The 14,106-nt window shown below is 34.5% G+C and overlaps 1 pseudogene; it reads right to left on the reverse strand.

Annotated features, from left to right (window-relative positions):
• Positions 1-539: 539 nt before the first annotated feature.
• On the reverse strand, positions 540-655 carry LOC143398664 (U6 spliceosomal RNA; annotated as a pseudogene).
• Positions 656-14,106: the final 13,451 nt, after the last annotated feature.

Below are 14,106 nucleotides of genomic sequence, written 5' to 3' on the forward strand. Positions count from 1 at the left end.
TGGATCCAGTCTGCCAATCTATGTTTTTTGATTGCTGAGTTTCGGCCATTAACATTCACAGTTATTATTGAGATATGATTTGTATTCCCAGCCAATTTTTTTGTTGTTGTTAATTAACTTGACTTAGTTTCTCCTTTGATTAGTTTTTCTTTTAGTGCAATCCCTCCCTCTGCTGATTTTCATCATTATGTTTTAATTTCTCCTTCATGGAATATTTTACTGAGGATATTGTGTAGTGTAGGTTTTTTAGTTCTAAACTCTTTTAACTTCTGTTTATCATGAAAGGTTTTTATTTCATCATCAAATCTAAGTGTTAATTTTGCTGGATATGAGATTCTTAATTGAGATCCATTTTCTTTCAGAACTTGGTACGTGTTGTTCCAGGATCTCCTGGCTTTGAGGATCTGGGTTGAAAAATGTCCTGGGTTGAAAAGAAAGAACTGGGTTATCAAAGAATTGGTCTCCCCCCATATGTGATCTGATTCATCTCTCTTTTGGCCTTTAAGATTCTATCCTTATTCTGTATGCTAAGTGTTTGAAAAAATATGGAATAGTTCATGAATTTGCATGTCATCCCTGTGCAGGGTCCATGCTAATCTTCTCTGTATATGTCCTGCCAAAGTGAACACATACTCTACCTCTTTTAAATTAGTGTCAGCATGGAATATCATTCTCTATCATTTACTTTAGTGTCCCTGAGTCTTGATATTTGAAATTAATTTCTTATAGACCCCATATATTTTGGCCTTTCTTTTTCACTTACTCTGACAGTGTCTTCTAAATAGTGTATTTTCATCACTACCTTTTAAAGCTATATACTTGGTATTGTTGGATTAATATCTATCATACTTACCAATATGTGTTGCTCAGTTACTCTAGAAGAGTTTTCACAGTTCTTTCTTCCTATCCCATATCACAGTGTTGTCACCCATTTTACTTCTCTGTGTGCTGTGATCATCTAATGCATTGTTACTATTAGTAATTTTTTCCATTATTTAAGTATTAGTTAAATTAAGAATAAGAGAAATTTACCTACACATTTTCCTTCTCTAATGCTTTTCCCTTCCTCACATAGATTAAATATTTGATTCATATAATTTTTCTCATCTGTGAAGAATTAAGAAGTTTTTGAAAGAAATGGCTGAGGTGATATGTTTCTTTTTTGTTTGTTTGTTTGAGAAAGGGTTAATTTCTTTTTTATTGTTGAAGGGAAATTCAATTGGATATAGAGTTTTGAGTGTTTGTGGGGTTTTGTTCATTTATTCTGTGGTACTAGGGATGGAACTTAGAGATACTTTACCCCTTAGCTCTACTCTTGACCCTTTACATTTATTATTTTGACACAGGGCCTCACTAAGTTGCTGATATTGACCTAGAACCTGTGAACCTTCTGCCTCAGCTTCCCAAATTTTTTACTTTATAGGCATGCACCACTGCCCCTGCTGTAGGTTGGTGTTTTAAGGTTTTTGTGTGTGTGTGTGTGAGAAATTTAATGAGATTCAATTGTCTTCTTGCTCATATAACTTCTGCTGAGAGGTTTACTATAATTCTCATCCTAGCTCTTTAGTAAGTAAGTTTCATCCCTCCACATGGCTTCTTTAAAACATTTTTGTTTGTTTTTGGTATTCTGCAATCAGGATATGATACACCTACATGTAGGTCATTTGTGACTGTTGTTTGGCATTTATCTTATTTTGTGTTCTCTGATTTAGTGTGTCCATTCATTCATGAAGTTCTTTGTCACATTTTTTTTGTTCCACTTCTTTCTTTTCCTAACAGTCCAAATAAAATAAATATATTTTTTATTTAAGAAAAATGTCTGGTAGTGTTTGGTAGAAGTTCTGGGTTTTTCCATACTGTCTTGTTTTTCACCTTGGTTTCTCCTTGTGCTTCAGTTTGAAGAATTACGCTATCTTCAAACTCACTGATTTGTTTATTGGTGTGTCCAGTCTCCTCATGAACTCAGTGTGTACATTTTTCATTTCTCTTACAGCTACTTTGATTTTTGTCACTTTCTTTTGATTATTTTTTAGAGTTTCCAATCCTCTGCTTATATTAACCATCTGTTCTTGCCTGCTGTGTACTTTTCCATTAGAGCCCATAACACATTAATCATCAGTATTCAAAGTTTCCTCTCTGATGATTCTAACTGTGTAATTTCTGAGTTTGGATCTTATGCTTGCTTTGTCAACTTGGACAGTGTCTTTTCTTGCTCTTCAGTGTGGCTTGCAATTTGTTGGTTAAAAGATAAGCATGTTGTATTGACCAATGGGTCATTAGAATATTTACTTTAATCTGGTTAGTAGAGGGATCTCATTAATATGTTGTGAAGCTGTAGGTTCCAGAGGCCTTAAAGTCCTCTAGTGTTCTTGTTTACTTTTTACAGTCTTCCCTAAGCAACTGTCCTCAGAGTCAGTCCATGTCCTGAAGCTTTTTTTCCCTTTTAATCCACTATGATTATACTGGAACTCTGATGATATGGTATTGAAGTGTGGAGGCGGACAATTGCAGGTTCCAAAATTTTCATTATACTATCAAATGCCAGTCTGTTAGTAATTTTGTGTGTCTGGGATATGACATGTGCAAATGTTGCTCAAGGGGCCTGAAGAGTTTGGGGTGTTTGTGGGGTTTTGTTCATTTATTCTGTCTTCTTCCACATTGGACAGAAGTTTGGGCTAAGTGCTTTCCCTTGAAGAAACAGTCTGTGTTACAGAATTCTCTAGGAAAATTAATAATGATCACTCTTCTCATTCACTTACCAGAGCCAGGGAAGTATCTCTCCCAGATACTCCTCCACAAAAACATGGTAGGACTCATTTTCATGTTGGTTCACATTTATCCTCCAGCAATTGATCAAAATGACCATTTAAGTCTATCTCCTCATTGTTCCTGTGTCTTCTACTGCAGGTAAGCAGAAGAAGATTTTTCTGAATTTGCCTGCCTTTCTAGGTTTTGGTGTGTGTTATCTCTCAGAACTCAGTTCTCTGATAATTCTAAGAAAAATCATTGCCTTTTCTTTATTTCTTTAGCTCTTTTTATTTTTAGGATGAGAGTGACAACTTCCAAACTGTTTTTTTTTTTAATGTCAGAGCTAATACCAAAAGTCTGTAGATAATTCACATATAAATTGTTTTGTTTGCCTTTTAGTTATGTGGCAGATATGAACATGAGATAACCAATTTTTTTTTGTTCAGAAAATGTGACCATAAATGTATATAAAACATTTATATACATATAAATGTATATAAAAATGTATTAAAATTCTACTATTGGGCTCCTGTCACACGAAGTGACTGAATGTTAAAGTTATTACATTCAGAAATTTTACATCTCTTTCTTCAGATTTTTATTTAATTTCCAGGAAATTGCATAGCAGCCTACCCTTTGTTGGATAGAAAAGGAGTTCCTTGGGTCTTGGTTGTCACATACCCTCTGATATTTACTGTGGCATCCTGACTTCTACCAGGTCTCTGCTTATTGGACCACGAAGGTAATGTTTGCTTCTTACCAATACCAGTGGCATGGCCTCCTTCACCAGGTTTAGTGGCTTTTTTTGCCAATCCTACTCAAATCTTGAACACACCAAAAACAATCTATTCTTTCATACACTTCACACACTATCTTTATATGGCACCCTCAGGTTCATCTTTGTAGACATCCTACATAACAACTTTTGTTCTACTATTTTTAATGCAGAAAAGATCATTAAGGCTAATTCTGGAAGCATTTCAAGGTTTTCTTTTCTCTCAATCCATAAACCTGAGGGTCTATCAATACTCTCCCACAGATCAGCCTCTAAGAAAAGCTTCTTCTCATGGCCACATGTATTATCCCTAAAGAAAAGGGGGAAACAGTAAAACACCAGGTCCCTGAATGTGTCCTTTCTAGTTTCCCAAAACCTAGCCAAGGTCAGAGAACAATGTGAGCCAACTCGAGCTGGAAAGTCCAGATGAGCACTAGTTTTCTCATATGCACATTGGGAATTAGGGTAAGTTAGTGTTTTCTGTAAAAAGCTACTTTTGTTATGAGTATACCAGAACAGTTGCACCTTGGGATGCTCTTCATATAACCAAAATAAGCAAACTAATGCTGATGATATTACTGCTTCTCAGACTAACTAATATAAAACCCTCCTCTAAGTAGGGACAGACACAGACCACAGACCACATCAAAACCTCATCGCATATCTCTTCACTCTGTTATTTTCCTATTTAAATCCTACAGCTATTGGCTGGTCTCTGTGGGATGAATTTACAGTAAATGATCATATCGGTTTGTAAATTTCTTGTTTGTCATATGGGTATTATACTGGTACTTTTTAGATTGCATATTTTTTTAAGTGCAGAATTTCTGGTCTTTGCAATGTTTTCATATTTGGAAATCAAGGGACAAGGTTTGGCTTCTTCCTGTTTTCTGCTAAAATAATGTTGCAGTAAGGTGACAATGACATATTTCCAGTGCTGAAGAGAAAGACATGAGGAAAAATTAGGGGGAGAGGTGATTCTACAGGAAATAAAATAAAATAGGTGATTCTACAGGAAATAAAATAAAACAACCATACCACATAATACTGTATACAAATTTCTCATATAAAAAGATGAGAAAATTGTATATAGTCTTATGGTTGCAAAAATAAGTACATAGCAGTAAAATTAAAATATTATTTTTCAGGAATTTAATTATTTTCTAAATATTGAATTAAAATTTACTGGTGCATAAGATCACATCTATTCATAGAGTAAAAGTTAATAAAAGCCCTATTGTTTATGTGTTAATGTATCCTGAAAAATGTCAGGCACTGCATTGCACACATGGTAGGTATAAAGGATGATAAGTGGAAAGCTAAAACTTGAAAAGTTAAAAATCATAATTTTTTTGTTCCTTCGATTGCTTAACAATTCTTCTTATATGACATTGCACTGGATAAATAAAGGCATAGGCAACTGATACACAATAAGTATCTGATAATTCTCTAATTACTAGACATTGAATCTGAGGTAAGAGTATTTATCATTTGCCCCAAATCAGTCCAACTGCCATTTCAAATTTAAAGCTTGTATATGTTATTGACTTTGAAGCTATTATTTTGCCTTCTGATGTATCAGTGTTGCATTGATACTAAATAGAGCATTGGCTTGGCATTGTGTTAAGCACTAAGAAAGACAAAATTCATGGGTGACAGCATAGGAAGAAATCCTACCATATTACCTCTTCCCCATTATTTCAAAAACCTTTATCCTTACTCCCCCAATATTCAGCCAAATTTTAAAATAAAATCATAAATAAAGAAATATTGCTATAAATCAATTGGGACAAACTCTGTACATGTATGTTGGAGGTCATCTTATCAGCCTATCTTGCTCTTTTCTTTTTTTCACCCAGTACATTATTATGGATTTTTCAATGGAGTATTCAATATTCTTCATAATACCTTTTTGTCTTTTATCAGTGCATGGAGAGAAATTACTGGCATTTTCTTGTTTTAAGAAGAAAAGTTGCAATCAGTTTATTTTAGACGTGTCACCGTAAGTGCTTTATTTTCTGCTTGTCACTGCTCTGGGTTGGAGAGAAACACAATTAGTGGAAGAGAGGAATCTGTGCAGCAAGCTTTTTCACACTTTACAAATGGTTACAAAGTGATAATTAACAATGTGCTAAATACTAGGTGATAATGCTCAACAGAATAAGGTGAAAATTAATTGTCTGAGATACGATATCACTGGAATGGTTCATTTCCTTAAAAGCAATTGAAGCCAACCAGAATTGACAGTGTCTAGTTTTTGAGGAAGATAATACACTATCATCAACTCAATTGAATTGAACCACTCCTAGTCATTACCATCATCTTTCATTCATGCTTCTGTTCATTCAACAAACATTTATTGAATATCAATGTTGCGCCTGGCGTAATGATAGATGCTGAGGATAAGCAGAGAACAATAGGCATGGGGCTCTGCTCTCGTGGGAATTACACTGTATCTGTTGCTGTCGCCACTGATATTGTTATAGTTATCACCAATGTCACTATCATCATCACAATTCTATCATCATCACCACCGCCAATGACTCTAGGGACAGATTCTGTGTTTATAGGAAAAGCTTGAGATAGGGGAACATTAGAAGACCATTAGACCTGATAGGGCACTGTTACCTATTCCTTCTCATACTTGTTCTTACCTTTACAACTGAAGATTAAAATTGTATCTCCCTCCATAAATAAGTAAATAAATACACTTATTTCACAGCTTTTTCACCACTGTGACCAAAAGACTTGACAAGAACAATTGCAAAGGACAAAAAGTTTATTTGGAGCCTGTGATTTCAGAGGTCTCAGCCCATAGATGACCAACTTCATTGCTCTGGGCCTCAGATGAGGCAGAACATTATGGTTGAGGTGCATGGAGGAGGGAAGTGGCTCAGAAAGCAGACAGAGCTCCACCTATCAGGGACAAAATATAAACTCCCAAAGGCACTACCCCACTTCCCTCACTAGACTCATTCTCTGTCCTTCTTCATCTTTTCTGCATCCCAACAAGCCAAATCACATATCCCCTATATTGATAGATTTCCCAGATATTTTATTTCTGATGTGTTTTGTCCACCAGGAGCACCAGTAAGATAGTAAAAGAAGAAAAAGGTGGTATTTTGGGGATATTTATTCCTCTATTCATTTTTGTAAGAGTTACCACTAAAGGTCACGGTTCCTTGCATGGGGCTCTCTCCACAAATTCTACCCCATATTATATTTCTTGACTTCTTCACACAGCCATTACTCTCCCCCAGAAACATGAAGGTATTCTGCAGGGGGAACCCACCTAGTTATCATTTTATTAAATAGTCCTTTTATTAAATTTTACTCAATAATCCCAATTTCTTTGTGCCATTTGGTTCTTGCAAGAACCCTAACCAAGATGCAATATGATATAAAATAAAAACCTCATGATTATTATCTCTTTAGCTTGCTTTATTTTCTTTCAGAACATTTATTACTTTTTTTAGCATTGTTAAATCTCAATTTCTTTACTTTCTGTCTTACTTCAATGTAAGATCTTTTGATCAGTTAGTGGGTTTTGTCTATTATGCTATTGTTATACCTCATCACCCAAAACAATGCCTGGCACATAGCAGGTCTATATACATACATAATTATACACACATATACATATTAATGACTATGTATGTGTATTCATACATATGTATTTAAATATACTTGATGAAAGTGTATATAGATCATACGCCACTTTTATCATATTACTTTCATCTTTATTTTTATCTCTTCCGCCAATATCTTTGGAAAATATCTTTAGAAAAACAAAAATATACACTAAATTATATTGACACTATTACAAATAGTAGTAAGTAATCTTATCCTAAACATTTCAAATACTAAGAACTCTAAAAGTTTCAAATTTAAGAGAGGTCTGCCTGCATGACTTATTCAAAAGTGCAACCATGTGTGTGTGATAGGTATTTCAAAGTTATTTTACTTCATACATTTATAAGGACAGATTATCTATTTACCTACAACTATTTCAAAGTTTTGAAATTGACTGAAGAGACACATTTTTCAGAGAGTGTGTATATTCTGAAGGGAAATTAGAGATTATAGTAAAAGAGGAAAATAATGTGCCCATCTGTATTTTAATTTAACAGAACCTTGTAAAAATTACCATTGGAAACCATTTTATATTCATCCACAATCCAGAGAATATTCAGAGGTTGCCAAAAAAAAGATAATTGCATCTTTTAAAATTTTAAGCAGTATGATGTGTTTAACTGTGAGCTATTTTTGAGTATTTAAGGCTCACATATACATTTTTAATTTTGATTGCTCCAGTGAGCCCTGCAGCTTTGTCACTAGAGACATACTTCAGAAAAGCACTGCAAACATAGCTAACTAACCATGTCCACTTGCCTGCTACACAATTACACTTGAGATAGTTTAAAAAAAAATCAGTGCTCTTAAAAAAGTAGTATATGCTGCACTAGATCAAAGTGAGAGTCATGGATTCAGAACACCTCCATAATATTCCATAATTATTTGTAATGATAGCAAGGAAACAGCGTCGCCTGGTATGAGTTCTCATAATGTATAGATGTATTCACATGAGTCATCTCATTATTTCATACTCATAACCAACTCACCAGGGAATGTTATTATTTCCCTAATTTCATATTAAAAACATCTGAGCAATGAAACATTTGAAGGGCTTTTTTGAGATGATTCAGTAAAGGGGTAATATAATTACGACACATAATGTATTTTGATCCTCTCCCATAGAAACTCTGGGATTTTGGAAAGAACCTTTATGTTTTATGATTAACAAGGTTTTTTTTATCTGTAAAATTGTGAGTGGTATTATTTCTGTTATTTAGATGAACATTAATCTATATAACATGAAGCTTTTAAAAAAATTGGTATACAGCAAAGGGAATAATACTAAAATTAGTATACAGCAAAAGGATTAATACTTAAACTAGTATATAGCAAGGGCTTGGGCTGTAGCTCAGTGGTAGAGCACTTGCCTAGCACGCGTGAGGCACTGGGTTAAACCCTCAGCAGCAAATAAAAATAAAAACAAACAAAATAAAGCCACTCTGTCCATCTATAACTACAAAAAAAATTAAAAATAATAGTAGCAGCCCAAGATGAATGGATGGTATTTCTGTTATTATTTTGCTATGAAACTGATTCCTAAATTCTGCAAATAGATTTGAATTATTTGACGCCAAAAATATTTAGTTCCATATAATTGTGAATCATTGATCATTGTGTTTTCCATATATATGATTTTTTTATCTCAAAATTTTCTTGATAATAAAATCAGTGATATTTATTGAGATAGGAAGGTCCTATGCTTGTGTATCTTCAAAGGCAGCCTTCAGCATATTGACATGCAATTATCATATTGCTGAATCCATCATAAGAGGCAACACAGATGATCCGATTTTTTCCTAGCATACAACTGGAAGAAAACAGCCAGCTTTTGGCTCATCAACATTATGTTTCAAATCTTTTTTTTCCCCCTCCACCCACTCTATCATTGCTTTCAGTAAAAGCATGTAACTTCCTATCATCTCAACTTCCTAATTCATAAAATTGGCACAGTACTATATGTTTCTCATGCCTACAAGAGAACGGAGGAATTTGGTCTCTGTGTTAATCCAGATAGCCCAGGTCATACTTGGTTTCTATGTAACCCTCATGTCAGTGTCATATCATAACAAGTGATTTGTCCATGCAACATCAATTGCTACTCTGAGAGATTCTATCCAGACCAACTCTCCTCCTCTGTGTGTTAACTCAACATCCCTGGCTCTGTCTGTATGCTTCCACAAACCTTGTTTCTTGGGAATCATAGTTTGGAGAGTGAAGCACCAACAAATAAAGGTTTCCTTCTGAGGCTGATGCATCTAATTTGTGCTCAGATTTATTGTTGAAAGGCAAATCATGGCCAAACAAATTACAATGAGAAATTGGTGACTGAATTCCCATAATCCCGTGAAAGAATGAAAACTGTGCTTTGGTGGACAGCCGCATTACCTACCTCAAATGAGATTATAGCTAACAAACAGAATCTTTTTGAAGAATGTTAAACCCTAAAATTCCACACTGATGTCCATCACAAAGTGTTTTTCTTCATATGAAGAGGACATGGCGTTAAGTCAAATCATTTTCTGCTGTAACAGGTTATTCTTAATCTATGTTGCTTTTTCATTTAGTATAAGATAGAACCTATCATAAAAATGGTTTTAGAGCTGAGAAAACAAAAGATACTGCTCAAAAATGGCAGACTTCAGAACTAGGGAGAATAATTTTGTATTTATGTAAAAGCCATAGTGACCATTTTTCTGATAACACTGAAAGAAAGAACAGTCTAAGATTTCCCTTTTACAATGATATGTAGACACCATAGAAAAATTAAAGATGATGTCTCCAAAGTTAATGTGTGAATACTAAGCAATTGCAATAAAATGGAATAAAACATATCTACATTTGGCATTTTAAGTTCAGCATTAAAAATACATAGTTTGAATTCAGACATTTTCTTTTATGGTTTTAATCATTTTCCCCCAATTCCTTTTCTTGTATTCATGGATTGTAGAGATAAAGAACCCTTATGTTCCTAATTCCAGTTGGTACATGGACTAAGAAAAGCAGATGCTGTTGGTTCCATAACCAGACCTACTTCATTGGGATGCTACATCCCCTTCCTGCCAGCTGCTTTGGGGTCAGCTGCTAATGGCTAATACTTGCACCCTTCTTCACCAGATTACCACCCTTGACTAACAGGAGCCAACTTGCTTAGAAATATCTGTGATGCTAGGAGGTTTTAAAACCCACCACCAAGATAAGCCATAGTCAAGGAGTGATTGATGTCACATAGCAGACTCCACGTCTTGCCTCTGGAGAGGGCTCCCTTGATGGAAATTTATACTCCAGACTTCCCTGCAATATGAGGTCAGACTGGAATCTTGGGGCCACATTTCTGCCTAGGTAATTTTCCTATCCTCACCTCTTCTCTCTCCACTCTATGTTTCTCCTAAGAACACTCTTTCAACAAAACACTATCACAAGAAACCTTGTCTTTGGCTCTGTTTCAAGGACTGAGCAAAGATGCTGGGTAGATGTGCCATCATCAGGGAAGTTGATATTCTGGTGCACAGGACCAGCCAAGAGCTGCAGTCACAGAAAGCAATCTTGACAACTTTCTTCCACTAGGGATTGGCTGTAAATTCAACAAACAAAGAAAAAAGTAAAATATAGAGTATTAAAATAATATCTCCAACCCTGGGACTCTGTGTGGCATCACAGAATATCTATGCCCACTGTATCAACAGAATGCATCAGGTCAGTCTCACTGATAAGGGGATACCACTGAGTTCAGGTTGCATGCAAATTGCATTAAAATTGAGGTGAGCTTTGAAAGGTAGACAGTGAAGTTAAAAATATTAAAATATTTTGATAATATGAATATTGCTAACTTCTCAGATCCCTGGGACAGGAATTTTGAGAAAAGCCTTGTGGAGTTTGCAAGAGGACAATGGAGTATATTCTCCTACCATATTATATTTGTTGAAGTCACAGTAAATCAAGCTCAAACACTACATTCTAAGGACCTATAGTCTATCTGCTGTCCAGAGAAAAGGGATTAGAGTTTTGGAGGCATGTAAAGAATTGAAAGAGTTACATACACATCCTGACACCTCCCATGGTCATTAAATATACCTCATAGCTGTATCATGAACTTGTACATAAGAAAGAGTTATTGAGTTCTGAGTAACATAAACAACTGCACTGGACACAAGCTTTCTAATTAAGTAGAAGTCAAAATTCACACTTTAAAAGTATATTTCACAAATTATTTGATTATTAGAAAATGTCTTTTCAATATCTTCTTTAAAAAGTTCACATAAATGTTTGAATCTGAAGTAACATTTTAGTTACTTGAAGAAAATTGAGATTATTCTCTCTTCATTATAATGTTGAAATATAAAGGTAAAATCTTTACAATTAGGGGATACACCAAAAATGTAGGTTCAAACACCAAAGAGAGATGTTAACAAGTGTCAAAGGACCAAGAAAGTCTTTATGCTTTGATTGATAGTGTTGGAGGCTGTATCAATGCAACTTTTAGCATCATCCAGTGGCCAAAGTTTTTTTTTTTTTTTTCTGGATACCCTCATATAACCAAAGTGTTCATAAAGGTGAAGAGTTTCCATCCCCACCCAGACTAGCTATATCAAAGCCTTAGTAATCAGGATGATTCCTATGCATGTGAGCTTTAACAAATCTCTCATTCTCTCTGAACTCAGGTTGACTCTAGATATATTGTCAGGAGAGAATAACTATGAAGACTAATCAATCTATTTTTATCTCATTTACCTGAAATATGGAAATTGCCCCCTTTTCCAATATGTGCTTTGTCTAGCAGTGGCAAAAACTAGTATCTCTTGAAGCAGCTGGTACTTGTGAAATTGGGATTCTTTTTTCCCACCTGTTCAAATCTAGGACAAGGTAGTGTCAGAGTGGAAAGAGATAAGGGTTTGGAGCCCGAAACATTTGTGTTTCAACCTGGCAGTGTTTTCTCTTTGGTATTGGACAAATGATCTGTCTTTTCTGAGTTTCAGAATACTCTACTCATTTGAAAATAACGTTCAATTTTTTTTCAGGGCTGATATGAGACTTTAGTAAGAGAATAGTAATAGATAACAAAATTGGGTGCTGGCGATGAACCAGCCCCCTATGCTAACAGTTTACTATGAATAGATGACAATTTCTAATCCTGGTAGAAGCACATTTGATGGAAACTCTTGCATTTACATTTTTCAGATGAGGAAACTAAAGATGTACAGAGTTAAAATTCTTCAATAAGGAACACAGATAAAGGAGTCAATATATGAGCTCTGACACTAGATAGTACAGTGCTTGAAAAGTGTACAGATTTAACTGTAAAATCCTCTAGATTGGTTTTCAATTAGTTAGCTTTGGAATGTACCATGAGTATCATAAATAAATCACAAATATTAGGTTCCCTGGTTTTTTTTTCTTACCATTTGGGGATTTAACTGAACTACCACTAACAGATAAATTCTGTCAGTTTATAAGAGTTCAAATTTTGCTAGCACATTACTTCTAAATATTTGTTCCAAATGATTCTCTTAATATGAGAGTGTTCCCCTTTCCTTTCATGAAATTTTTTCAATATGTGCAGGAAGCCAATGCCTTCTACGACAATTAGAACTTACACATGTCACTTCTATGGAATATAATAAACCTGGGGGTGGGTGGGGTTTGATCATTCACCCGCACACACTAGCCTGCATGTGCAAATTTTGCATCTGAGTTCGTCCAACAAATAGGAAGTAAAAAAAAATATATTAAAGATAGATGATTAAGGGCTTGTATATGTTTAAAATTCAAGATTTTGAATGTTATTTAAAATTTTTGCACACAAGCACTGCTGATCCAGCATCTGTTATGCCATTTGACTATCCAAGATGGATATTAAGTGAAGCACTTGATGATTCAAGTAAAAGATAATCTGATTTTCCCCAAAAACTTGTCAATAATGAATGAGTTTTAAAATTTAAATCAAAACAACGGATTTCTCATGGTACATTATTGATAAGGCACTCTTATTCTAATATTTTCAAAAGACAATGCATTATTTACTGCCTCAACTAATAAAAAAATCTAACATGAATGTAAGTATTAAACTAAAATAAAATGATACAGGACTGAGAATCTTAAATATTCTGCAGGGTGGTTTATTGGGAATTTGGGTACAGAAAATACATAACATGATTTGTTCCTCAAATACCAGAGAAAAATAACTTTTTACATTGGTCACTCAAGTTCTATAGCCAAACACTAAAGTGTCTGATAACATTTGCAGGTGAGGTCCTGTACCTATGCTGACCTGTGTATCTCAACAAGGATGTAACAAGCAACTCTTCACAGGCATAGAGGGACATCAGGACAGAAGACTATTTTAAAGACTTATTTCAGAATTAGAAAATTTACTATGATTTTACTTTTTTTCAGAAGTGTTTTCTTCTTTTTTAAAAATTCCTTATCTAAAAATGTTGAATGATTCATAAGAGTGTGCTTACTGAAATTGTTTATTGAATGAATCAATGAACACATGCAGTGTTATATAAAGGAGAAAAGCAGTGGAAGAAGGCAGGAAATTTTCTGGTGAACGAAAGAAAATCATAAATAAAGATAAAAATTTAGCATGAGAATAGTGTGCTTTCTAAAGTCTTTGATTTACTTAAAATATCCTTGTTAAAACTTTTATTTATTTTAAGTTGAAATTTATGTTGTGGGACTTACAGATTTGCATACAGCTATAAAGGAACTAAATAGAGTAAGCTTTTGCTGACTTTGCCCAACTGCTGCTAATGGTAACATTTTGCAAACTTATAGTATAACATTACAACCAGGATAAAACATTAATACCAGCCATTCATCTCATGCAAATTTTCTCAGTTTTACTTGTCCATTTGTGTTCCTGTCGTGTGTACTGAATTTTGTACAAGTTTTTCACCTTTGTGGGTTTGTGTACCTACTGCCACAGTCAAGATAAAAAGCAACTCCAG

The sequence above is a fragment of the Callospermophilus lateralis genome, chromosome 18, assembly GCF_048772815.1.
Source record: "Callospermophilus lateralis isolate mCalLat2 chromosome 18, mCalLat2.hap1, whole genome shotgun sequence".
NCBI lineage: Eukaryota > Metazoa > Chordata > Mammalia > Rodentia > Sciuridae > Callospermophilus > Callospermophilus lateralis.